The sequence below is a fragment of the Eptatretus burgeri genome, chromosome 5, assembly GCF_056783735.1.
Source record: "Eptatretus burgeri isolate ZD-2024b chromosome 5, Ebu_testis_v1, whole genome shotgun sequence".
Lineage (NCBI taxonomy): Eukaryota > Metazoa > Chordata > Myxini > Myxiniformes > Myxinidae > Eptatretus > Eptatretus burgeri.
Window position 1 is genome coordinate 102,327,461 of NC_140965.1, and position 13,225 is coordinate 102,340,685.

Sequence of the window (13,225 nt, forward strand, 5' to 3'; positions counted from 1 at the left end):
CATACTTATGTACATACAAACATACAAAGAGAATTGCTTCATTTAACACAAGCAAATACAACCCATCGCTTCACTGACAGGGGTGTGAAAGGGAAGGGGGTGGAGAAAGAGAAAGGGAGAGAGAGAGGGGGAGGGGAGGCAGAGAGGATGGAGGGAAGGGAGAGGAAGCGAAGAGTGGGTGAAGAAGATTAAGCTAGGCAGGGGAGAGGAGCGAGGAATGGGGGGTGGAGTTGGGGAGAGAAACGCCTCACAAAATGTTGCTTTACACTGCGGTAGGGTGTGGTGCGTGTGTGTGTGAGAAAGAGAGAGAGAGAGAGAGAGAGAGAGAGAGAGAGAGAGAGAGAGAGAGAGAGAGAGAGAGAGAGAGAGAGAGAGAGAGAGAGAAAGAGAAAGAGAAAGAGAAAGAGAAAGAGAGAGAGAGAGAGAGAGAGAGAGAGAGAGAGAGAGAGAGAGAGAGAGAGAGAGAGAGAGAGAGAGAGAGAGAGAGAGAGAGAGAGAGAGAGAGAGAGAGAGAGAGAGAGAGAGAGAGAGAGAGAGAGAGAGAGAGAGAGAGAGAGAGAGAGAGAGAGAGAGAGAGAGAGAGAGATTTTATTCGGGGGTGGAGTTGGGGAGAGAAACGCCTCACAAAATGTTGCTTTACACTGCGGTAGGGTGTGGTGCGTGTGTGTGTGAGAAAGAGAGAGAGAGAGAGAGAGAGAGAGAGAGAGAGAGAGAGAGAGAGAGAGAGAGAGAGAGAGAGAGAGAGAGAGAGAGAGAGAGAGAGAGAGAGAGAGAGAGAGAGAGAGAGAGAGAGAGAGAGAGAGAGAGAGAGAGAGAGAGAGAGAGAGAGAGAGAGAGAGAGAGAGAGAGAGAGAGAGAGAGAGAGAGAGAGAGAGAGAGAGAGAGAGAGAGAGAGAGAGAGAGAGAGAGAGAGAGAGAGAGAGAGAGAGAGAGAGAGAGAGAGAGAGAGAGAGAGAGAGAGAGAGAGAGAGAGAGAGAGAGAGAGAGAGAGAGAGAGAGAGAGAGAGATATTTTATTCGGAGGGTGGAGTGAGGAAGGGACAGACAGAGTGGGGTGGGGGTGGGAGGAGGAAAAAAAAAAACAGAGATAGATGAGGGGTGGAGGTGGTGTTAGCAAAGAGAGTGAGTGATATGTTATGTGTAATGACTGAACACAAAAAAAAAAACACAAACCTTTGAGAATAGAAAACTTCACACCTTGGTCTATGAATCATGACCCGTGACCAAAATGAAGGCGGATACTTTAAGCACACCCTGGGAGGACTTCATTCCACATTCTGAAACCCGCATATGTAGATACCAATCAATGACACACACACACACACACACACACACACACACACACACACACACACACACACACACACACACACACACACACACACACACACACACACACACACACACACCAATTGCCATTGTGGTAACACAGTTTATGTACATACACACATGTGCAAATGTACACACACGTCAAAATGTACACACACATCAAGTAAATAATAAATATACCATCAGAGATGAGGAATCCCCCACCATTGAATGAAGAAGGTCATACATATTCTAGATAATGAGGGAGGTGAATTGGAAACAAGATACCATTTGGTCATCATCTCGAAAAAGTTCCCCAGGGGTGAGGAACGTAGTAACCAAAAATAATTGAAATCAGATAAGCGGTTTTACATTTATTACAAAAACATTTTTTTCAAGATGGCCGCCCCAGTCGGCCATCTTGGATCCGGCCACACCCAAAATCAATAGGCTTCTTCCTTTTCAGGTGGTACATGTGTGACCCAAATTTCAAATTGATATAGCGAACAGTTTATGAGTTATCGCACTCACAGCTATAAATGTTGACGCCCGGACGGACGGACGGACAGACGGACAGCCGGACGACCTGGGTGACAACAATATCCCTCTTCCGCCACGTGGCGGGGGATAAAAATGACAAACACAAACGATTTTCTTTGAAACAGCATTCTTTGAGACACGATTAAAGTTAAATTGGGTAATTAGCGAAATACAATTCAAAAAAGTATCAATCCACAGAACACAAAATGTCGACCTGTACTTCATGCCTGCACAGCAGGAACAAACATGGCGAACACCTGGTCGGATGAACTTTATTGTTTGTTTTTAATATGTATCGATGTCGACGTTAGAGGTGGATTACAAATAGAGATCACACAAAGCGATCCTTGCACATTTTCAGTGGAAAAGATAAGGAACCCACCACAAGGCACCGCGGGACCCAACAAAGGTGGAAAGGTAGTCTCATTGATGTGAGATTGAAAGCACATGCACTTTTTCCCGAAACGAAAATCCAAGCAGCTTGGAGAGTGCTCGCCAAGTGGCTTACACATTCAAGCAAGCACTCCAACAAAACGGTCGACATTAAAATGGCTCCCTTGGCACGCTATTGGCAATCACTGAACCGTCATATTAAACATACAACTCCCGGAAACGTCTGAAATGTCACATATGTTGGAATTGGACAAAGGAACACTTTTCTTGGAGTCTGAACGACTTGTAAGTTCGATTCTGGAGCTTAAATTTTGTAATTATTTTTTAGTTTAAGAGATACTTGTGGCGAACGCGTTTGTGGAAATGAAACAAAACAATGAACGCTGACGTCTCCAGGTGTTTATAAGCATTGCAATGTACCCGGCAATTCGTAGCTATGATGAACAGCTTGTTCCAAGTTGCGGCCTGTTCCAAGTCGAGATAAGGTTGAGCAGGTCAAAAAACATGGCGGCTTCAGAACCCAGCAAGGTTACCGAGGAAACGCCTTCAGACCCCAGACAGCGAGGTGGCCGAGGATCGCCTGATGAAGAAAATAATTAAATAAGGCCGTTAATTATCTTCAAAAGGGGGGTTTTAATTAACCCAAACACCCAATTTTTACTCTTGCACTTCCTTGGAGTTTTATTAGTATGCATGTAAAGTTTCAAGCTGTTTGGTTTTATAGTTTTGGAATTACGGAGGAGACACACACACACACGCTGACACACACATTGCCTTTTGTTTGTGTAATAAGATAGTTGGATAATGAAAAATTGTTTAAATACTATACAATATTTTCTATGCACTAAATATGAATTATATTACAAAAGAGTTATAAATGACAACTCCTGTTCCTAATGTTGAACTCACCAAACCCCTCTTCCTCATCATCATCATCATTAGACTGACCATACTCTTGACAGATTGTGAGTATCGGTGCTGCTGAGGCGGTCTCTCGGCAAGGGCTACACAGCGTGGGGTTTGGCGTTGCCTTCCCAGCAGTCAATCAAGGAAAGATGTGTGTTCAGGGCGATGGTGATAACTCACCTTCTCTTTGCAAAATACACTGAGGGATCTCGAAAATCCACCAACGACCAGTACTGACAGATGTGTCCTCCGATGGCTTAACATCCATTCGATGAACGATGCACACACATTGACGTTTCACCATGCAGTTTATATATGGGTCTAGATTTGAACCCAGGCGAGACAGCTCCAAAGTGAGTGGGCATACCTCTAAGCTATCCTGCCAAAGGGCTCTTCCTCTACAAAATTCTTCAAAAGATTTTGAATGACCATGGACTAGATAATTCAAGTATTCATTGGTTTTAACTAGATTCTCTTTATGAGAGTGGAAATGATAGTTAAGAGTGGTTACAAACCAAAGTTCTGATGATGCAAATGCCATACTTTATGCACATGGATTATTTACAACCCACGCTAAAGACTAGGATGCATGACTTACCATTGTGAATGATACAAAGCAAAGATTTATGTTCACAAGCAGATTATTCCCAACTAAACAAAAGTTTCAGCCAAACAAGAAGTTTTTGCGGCCTTGAAACTGTACCACCAAGGATGGTGAAGGAACAAGAAACAACGAATACATTTATGTTGAATGAATATTCCACGACCTTTTATTATGGGTTTGATTTTTGCACGTTAGGAAAATTGATTTGATATATTTACTGAATTTACATCTTGAGTGAAAGAAGAATAATTATTACTGATTTATTAAAACAAATCATCATGGATGTTAATTTTTCGCTCACCGAGAATGGAGTTCCAGGGAGCTAATGGGATGGCGCGTCGTCTGTCCGTCCGCAAATACTTTCAACTTCTTCTCTGAAATGACACATGCAATTTTGATGAAACTTTACCACAACTATCATCACCCTGTATGTACCAAAGTTTGTTTATGGCATTAAAAAAGTAGGGTTCTGAGGGTGTCTATGGGAGTCAGGTCAGTGTCAGGTCAGGTCAGACACATGCTGTCAATCTGTGACTTGCTGCAGATACCATGTAAACCTGCATTAACCTGTTCCATGGTCGGGTTGTCGGCACTAAACATTCTCCCCCACCAAGTTTCTTGGTGAGGAGGGTGTATGATATGGACAGCCAGCAGGATGAAGAACAAAACCTGTCAAAGGGCGGAGGAGCTCCTTGTGAGCCAACGGCCATCCATATCTAGTGCCCAACTGTGTCTGCGGACCTCCTCCTGCAGTTGGGTTACTTCTTATAAGGAGATTCGTGGCAGGATTTGCATTCCGGCCACTGTAAAACCATTCATTCTGCAAAACATTCTAAAAGCATAAAAAAATCTGAAAACCCACTCCGTGGGAGTACATCATTTGCAGCTGCCCTTCGCAGGGCAGCTCACAGGATGACAGGATTGGGGCAAAGCCTTCGGGACCCCCAATCTTTGATGATAGGAGGGAAACGACGGGGTAACATTCCCGGGTCAGATTGCGGGAGAGTGTGTTGGGGTGGTGCTGAGTTGTCGTCCACCAGATGCCGGTCTCCTTGGGTTAACCTGAGGCGGTTCCTTCGGGTGGGTGCCTGGAATGTCCTATACCAAAGAGAGGATGATCACCTGTCTCTGTTATCATCTGAGCTCAAGCGTTTGGACATCGGTATTGCAGCACTCTCTGAGGTTCGGAGACCGGATTGTGGCGCGATCATCGTGGGGGGTTACACCTACTATTGTTCTGGTCGCTCTGATGGTTACCATGCCCAAGGAGTTACTGTAGCTGTGTCCAACAAGCTGACTCCAATGATAATTGAGGTAACACAGGTCAACGAGCGTAATACAAATCACTCCTTGAGTGTCATTTCCCTGGTCTCTGTATTTGCTCCAACTGAGGCGAATGATCAAACCGTGAAGGACGCATTATATGCCTCGCTCGAGTCTGATGTTGGTCAGTGCCCCAGGCGAGATACTCTTCTAGTCTTGGGGGATTTCAATGCATTAAATGGAACTGATAGGAATGTTTATGAGACATGCATTGATCCCCACGGGTCTGGAACTGTGAACCAGAAAGCACTAAGTTCCTTGACGTTGAAGAAGTCATGGACTTCGGATGGCTGCTTAATTGTTTCAGCATCGCTGGACTTGGTATGCCAACGTTGGCAGTGTTGCAAAGGAGATTGACTATGTGCTCGTTGATGGTGGCTGGAGGATGATCCAGAACTGCAGGGTTGACCGGAGTGCTCAGTTCCTCAACACTGACCAGAGGCTAGTTTTAGCACCTCTGAAGTTGCAGCTTAAATGCAGGAGAATGTTCCATCACGGCCAAGGGTGGATGTTGGCAAGCTCAAGGATGAGAGGCCAGCTGATGAGTTTGCGAACTGGCTGAGTGGAGATTTGAGGGGACTGGGTGCTTTGGGGAATCCTGAAGAGTTGTGGAGTGCCTTCGCGACCACCATCCTTGATGTTGCCGGTAGATATCTTGGAACTCACCGTAGGGCAGAGAAGAATTTTGTCTCTCAAGATTTTGTCTTAACTGGATAACATTGACCAGAGTCGCTGGGCCAGGATGAATGGCAGAGCTGAGCTGTTTGAGCAGAGGCGTGAACCTGTACACGCACTAAAGCCGCTGTCACACCTTGACGATTTAGCCAGCGTATGCCGACGAATGAAAAATTTGTCTAAAACGCTGGCACATGTCGAATACGTTATGGGTAAGTTTTGTATACGTTAAGAGCACGCTGAAGCACGCTGGCATACATTGTAGTACGCCGAGCTCGTCGACAAGTTTTAACATGCTCAAAAATTTTCGACGTATGCCAGCATATGACTCACACGTTCCGCATACGCTGGCCATAAGTTGTAGGCACGTTACGCCATCGTTGACACACGTCGACACACGTTACTTGTAAGTTACTCATAAGTTGAAATACGTCGAGGTAATGTTTAGCGTCAGTGTTCCAGACTCCATGTTTTTTTCTTTTCTTTTCTTTTTTCTTCGGCATGAAGGTGATGTTGACACTTCGATTTCTTGTGTGGTTATAATATAATATAATTAAAAGGCTGCCGCTCAACAATTTAAATCATAATATAAGGCCTAAGTCACATTTGCTCTACGGGGAGGATATGGCGGCCGTACGCCCTCTGAATTGACAGAAACGTGTGGCGGCCGCAGAGTTTCTGCAGTGGCCTCAGGGTGGCCCTACACCGTTTCGCTATCTTTTACAGGCCATAGAGGTCGCCGTGGAATTATAGCGCGGAGTTATAACTTTTTTCATTTCTACATTCGCCGTAGCAATTCGACAAGCCGAAAGAAAAAAAAAACTGGTAAAAAAAAATTAAAAATAATTAACCCATTCGTTACCATCCGTCTGGCCGCACATTCACCTTAGGGCCCCCCCCTGCGGTCGCCTTGCGGGTAACTTGAGTCTGCCTTGAAAATTATATGGCCGCCGCAGGGCCCCCTTCAGGTCACCATGCGACATCAAATCAAAGACCGTATGGCGCCCCCACGTTTTCGGTCTCCACAATCTCTAAATTCGCCATGCGGCTCCCCGAAAAATAAAAACATATGTAACTGCTACATTGTGTGACCGTGGAAATACTGCGGCCGCCGTATAATTGCTAGTGGCTGCAGATTTTGGAGACCCCACGGCCGCCATGGCAAATGTGACTTAGGCCTAACCGCACGAGAAATCGAAGTGTCAACATCACCGTCATGCCGAAGAAAAAAAAAAATACCATGGAGTCTGGAACACTGACGGGTTCCTCCTGTGTGAACCCCATTTTTATATACCAATTCCCCTAAATGCTGCCAATACGCCATTATACGTTAGCTGTAAGTTAGTAACACGTTCAGTGAGTTCTGTGGTCGTCCGGAAGACGTCAAATACGTCGACATATGTAAATATGCATTGGAGATACGTTACACATAGGTTCAAAGCACGTTACTCATAGATTTGAAATAAGTTTCGGGTTCACTAAACATTACCTCGACGTGTTTCGACTTATGAGTAACTTACAAGTCACGTGTGTCGATGTGTGTCAACGATCGCGTAACGTGCCTACAACTTATGGCCAGCGTATGCGGAGCGTGTGCGTCATACACTGGCATACGTCTAAAAATTTTGAGCATGCTTAAAATTTGTCGATGTGCTCGGCGTACTACGACGTATGCCAGCGTGCTTCAGCGTGCTCTTAACATCTACAAAACTTACCCATAACGTATTCGATGTGTGCCAGCGTATTCGGCAAACTTTTAATACGTCGGCATACACTGGATAAATCGTCAAGGTGTGACAGGGCCTTGACACTTCGATGTCTAGTGCGGTTATGATTTGAATCGTCGAGTGGCAGCCTTTTAATAGGCTACGCCACGTGATCGTCGGCGATACCCTACCGCGTGTTATGCATACGTTAGACTATCGTTGGGCACAGGTTGTGAACGCCGACAACATGCTAAGCATTCGATGGTATAAGTTATCTATATGTTATCGAAACGTTCTGTGTATGTTACTAATATGTTATGCATACATCCAACTCGTTATGAATATGCCAAAAACTGAAATAAAATATCAATAGTTCAGCGTACACCAGCGTTTTACATATATTTTGATACATTGCCATACGGTGGCTAAAACGTCAAGGTGTGACAGCGGCTTGAGGGGGGACAAAGAGGCCCATGTGCGAGGAATCTGTGAGGGGGTAGAGCATCACCTGTAGTCAAGTGATTCTTGTTCTGCTTCCAGGGGAATTTGTGCATTGTCTTCCTCCATGCCCCTGCCTTGGCGTACTGCAGTTAGAGCAGAGGGTGGTGGGCTCTTGACAGAGGAGTCCAAAGTGAAGGCCCACTGGGCCAGTTATTTTGAGTGGCTGTACCAGGCTGATCCACCAGCTGTCAAGTTAGATGTCAGGGGTGTTACAATCCCTAGTGTTGACCCTCCAATCAACTGTGGTCCACCTTCTTTTGTGGAAACACAGGGTGGGGTGAACCGTTTGAAATGGGGTGAAGCTCCTGGGATCTGTGGCATCCATGCTGAACTTCTCAAGGCAAGTAGAATTGCTGTACTCGTGCCGTTGCATGCAGTTCTGTGCTCGGGCTGGAACACAGGCATCATCCCAACTGACTGGAAGAGGGGCCTTGTTGTCCCTCTCTGGAAAGCGAAGGGTGATCGCCAAGAGTGCAACAACTACCGAGGGGTGACGCTGCTCTGAGTGTCGGGCAAGATCTTTGCTCGGATAATTCTTGATCGGGTTCGCCACCATCTGCCTGAGCACCAGCGTCCAGAGCAGTCAGGCTTTACACCAAAGAGGTCAACGATTGACCATATCCTTGTTCTTCGGGTCCTCCCCAAACGCAGATGAGAGTTTCGGCAAGGGCTGCTTGCAGCCAATGTTGATCTCTGTAAAGCATTTGAGTGAGAGTGAGAGTACTGAGAGTGCTGTGAGATGTGGTGATACCATCTTTGACTTACTTCCAGTTTTTACTGGAATTCGTCAGGGGGTGTGTACTGACCCCCACACTTTTCAGCACTTGTATGGACTGGATTCTGGGAAAGATGTCAGAGAGCAAGCTGCAGTGCATCGTTTGGGAATGTCATTATCTCTGACCTTGATTTCGCAGATGATGTAGTCATCTTTGTGGAGACTCAAGATATCCTTTTGGGGGCCCTCGAGGTGCTGAATGAGGAGTCGGAGCCACTGGGATTGTGGGCTTCCTGGATCAAAACTAAGATCCAGGCTTTCAATGACATCTTGGACGCTGCTGTCCTGTCTGTGTCTGTTTGTTGTGAGGATGTTGAGGTCGTGGAGAGATTCACTTACCTTGGCAGTGATATTCATGTCTCTGATGGCTGTGAGTCAGAGGTCAATAGACGTCTGGGTCGAGCCTGGGGTGTCATGGATTCGTTGGATCATAGGGTGTGGCGCTGCCCATACCCGTGCGGGAGGACGAAAGTCCGAGTCTTCAGATACTTGGTGCTTCCTGTCTTGCCCTATGGATATGAGACTTGGACTCTGACCAGGGATCTGAGATGGAGACTTAATTCCTTTGGTACCAGGTCTCTTCAGAGAATCCTTGGCTCTCGCTGTTCAAACTTTGTGTTCAATGAATGGTGGCAGAGAGAGACTCAAATGAGATTTGTTACCTGCATAGTCCGTGAGCATCAGTTGTGGCTGTATGGACATGGGGCTCGTTTTTGTGATGCTGATCCTGCCCACCAGATTCTCTCAGTTCGGGAGCCTCATGAGTGGAGGAGGCCAACGGGCCGACCACGCAACTCGTGGTTGTAGCAGGTTGATCAGCATCTCAAGGAGATGGGGATGGGCCAGGCATCTGCCTGGGGGATGGTCAAACATAGGAACATTGTACTAAGCTGGGATGCCACCCCAACTTGTGTTTTCATGTGAAAGTGTCCTACAATCTACATATATACGTCTTTGTCTCTCTCCCTTTCTCTTCTCTCTCTCTCTCTGTGGCTTTGTTCTCTATGCATGGCCACATCTTCTCTGCATGGTAGCCTCAGCTATGTGGCCGCGATCAGTGTTCGAGTATATCACGCATGTGTTCTTAACACTTTGCTCTATGTCAGTGAGACGTGGACAATGTATGCTTCCAAGAGTGCTGACTTAATGTATTCCATCTCCGTGGGTTCAGGCATATTCTTGGTATTATATGGCAGGATCACATCCCGACATTGTGCAAGGCATAGGTGTAGTGATGAGGGTGACAGGGTGATCGCCCCGAGCATGAAGTGGATGGGGGCACCGACGACACTCTCAAAAAAATGTTTTAATGCTCCATTTGGTTGTATTGTACATGATTTATAAATTATAATACAACGGACTTGTGAGAGCACCAGAAGCGACTTTCATCACCACGTTTTACATTTTAAACTCCGTGTCAAGGTGTCAATGTGTGGTCATGTTGATGTTTACAAACTTTTCCCATAAGTTTAACATTTTTCTTTTTTACTAATCACTTGCACACAGGAAATAAATCCATATTACATTGTTAGTAATGATGGGGCTGCCCACGTACATCTCTTATCTTGTATGATGAGGTTTAATATGCATTCTGTCATGTGGACATTTCTCATAGGCCCAAGGGATGAAGGGGATATAACTATCGGACGTTTATTTCATAATGACGTGTCGATCAGAACCAATCATGCCTCGCGCTGTGCAGGACCAATCAGCGTCGGCCAGGATCACGTGTCAAGTTAGTTCTTTTACTTCCTTGTCTTCCTCTCTTTTCTTTTCGACGTTTTGGATTGGAATCTCCACTTTCCTATCATTTCACCCTCTTTATATTGTGTGTGTTCATTCGAGGATAACTGTAATCAGTGATATTTCTTAAATTTTTGCATGCGTGTTTGATGTTGTTGTTCACAGCCTTGTGACATACTTGCCCGCTGTACTGATTCACCATTAGTTTACCTTTCACCAAGCCCAGATGTGCTTGGACCAGTGCAGGTCCACTGGACCAGACTAGTGCATCGCAAATCTTGTGGAATCATTCGCTATTATTTTTTTCTCCAAATGGTAATAATATTATTATTGTTGCTAATATTATTAGTATTAATAAATGCCTTGTTCCAATGTTATCATTATTTTTGTTATTTTGTAAATATAATGCCGTGCCATGGAAGGACCAATTAAACTGCTCTATGCACCTGAACGTGGCACATTTAGAAACATGGGAATTCTTCCTGATTCTTTGTAGTTAATTAGCCCAATCAACTTCGGAGATCATGATTAAATCTAAATCTATTTTCATTTTGAACAGCTGCCAGGGCTCTGTTGCTGATACTGCTGGGGAAGCTTAGAGCTCTTTCATATATGGCCCCCCCCAATAGAAATTCCTGACTATGCCAGTGCCTGAGGGGGTGCCATTATTGACCTTTTGTCCCGGGCACCACAAATCCAATGGTAACATTTATTATTTATTATTTATTATGGAATGGAAGGAACACACAAAATTATAACCACTGATCCCTGCCTGAGGAAGGGGGGTATTGACACCACGTTGTACTCCCAGAGGTAGCAGATATTAGTAGTTTTCAAAATATAGCCAAGACCTTATTTATATAAGTGGGTCAATTAATATCATATGCACTAATGCACACCTGCAACTTAAAAACTGGATTTTATCACAGAAAAAATTATCAAACCTCCAGAAGTTGTACAAATAATTCCAAAATATGCCAATTCTCTGTTATAGTATAATGAAAACTATAGTCATCATCACAAATCGTGTGGATAGCAAGTTGTACATTGTCTATGTCTGACTCTGCTCATTCCTGTTTGCTTCAGAAATGGTAGTGTTTAATATAATTTTGTTGCTTGAATATGCCTTTGTATGTCAATATAAATGTATATGCTTGGATATGCCTAAAAAAATTATATGCCTTGGATATTCTCCCCAAGCACGTTTCGATGAATGGCAGCTCGATCACGCTGGAACAGCATTGCACCACGAGTATGCCACAATCCGCTGAATGGATTAGAGGGGATGCCACAGAGTTCAGGAAGGCAGACAGGGCGGATGGGAACATCGGGCAGAAGAAGCCGGCTCGCCAAGCCAGATGCTCATGACAAGGAGGACTGAAACCAGATGTGGCTCTGTTGCCAAGACTTGTACGATGTTAAAGGCGAACCCAAATGCTCAGACCACCTTGACCATAATCTATCCCTTGATGCCCTACAAAATAGATAAGATGTCGTTTTCCGTGTTACGAATTATAAAGTAGGTAAATTTGCAATTAAAAGTCAATCTTCTTCTTCTTCTTCTTCTTCTTCTTCTTCTTCTTCTTCTTCTTCTTCTTCTTCTTCTTCTTCTTCTTCTTCTTCTTCTTCTTCTTCTTCTTCTTCTTCTTCTTCTTCTTCATAAAATTAGCTGTGATGTTACACCGGGGAATCGATTGCCAGATCCGTCCTGTGTCCAGCTTACATTGCGTTACGATTGAACTCAAACAGCGAATGATTTTCGAGTTTCCACAAATATGCCGAGTCTGTGTCCTTGGTGGTTGTAGTAATACAAACCGAGATGGTTTCATGCTACACCAATGTCTGAAAGACCCGAGGTTTGCTACAAATATCCGAGAGTGGATTGGGCCTACAAAATGTTCGGTTTTGTGCTCGAACATTTTATAGAGAATGTTATGAAACAACAGAGATGGCTAGATCTTGCGGTTATCTGCCACGATTGAGAGAGAGGATTCCATACCCACGACAGAGCGGAAGAAACAGCCGTCGCTCAAAACTGTAACACCATCTCTCCGCAGCTACAAGCACATGTACAGGGAAGATTTGAATGATGAATCAAACACCTGTTTCCACTGTCCCTGTCCGGCAGTTACCACAAAAGCACCTGAAAATAATTATCTTTATTAACACAAACATCTGCAAATCAAATTAACCATCTATTTATAGTGAACAGAAAGTATGTATGTGTCATCTACTCCTCCAAGAGGATTTGACCGAGGATGAGAAAACTTTCAAGGTTCCCTCCTCCTCCACCATTCTCACACAATAATGACCCTCACAGTACCCACTGCCACACCTCCCCCTCCCCCCTTCCACCATACACCCACAATCCCCCATCCACTGTTGAGGGACATCGACACCTCACAGACATGACGGTGGGACATGGCACGGATACAAATGGCATCCAAGAAAAGTATGAAACGGGACGTCTCTGTGACATACAAGACAGCTGGCCAGCCTGTGGCCATGGGTCAAAGCATTTATCATCCATTTTGTCCGATCGATCGATTTTGTTTGAGCAATGACAGGTATTTCTGCTCAAGTAATATATAAACCGATTTATCTATTAATACATAATCTCTCTTATAAACCATCGATTGAACAGAAAATCAAACCCTACCAAGCTGAAGTGGTCATGTGAACAGTGTTTTCATCCTCATGAACAATTCCGCATTCTTCCTCTGAATCGCTCGCATAAGGCTCAAAACAATTC

The 13,225-nt window shown here is 44.7% G+C and overlaps 1 long non-coding RNA gene across 1 annotated transcript in view; it reads right to left on the reverse strand.

The window, feature by feature from the left end:
• The window catches only part of LOC147027083 (uncharacterized), a 50,929-nt gene that overhangs the window by 16,209 nt on the left and 21,495 nt on the right, over nt 1–13,225 (reverse strand). Inside the window, exons 2-3 of the long non-coding RNA XR_015058673.1 lie at nt 4,052–4,124; nt 2,661–2,820 (exon numbers count right to left, since the gene is read on the reverse strand). This is a non-coding gene — a long non-coding RNA (uncharacterized LOC147027083). The remainder of the gene's footprint in view (nt 1–2,660; nt 2,821–4,051; nt 4,125–13,225) is intronic.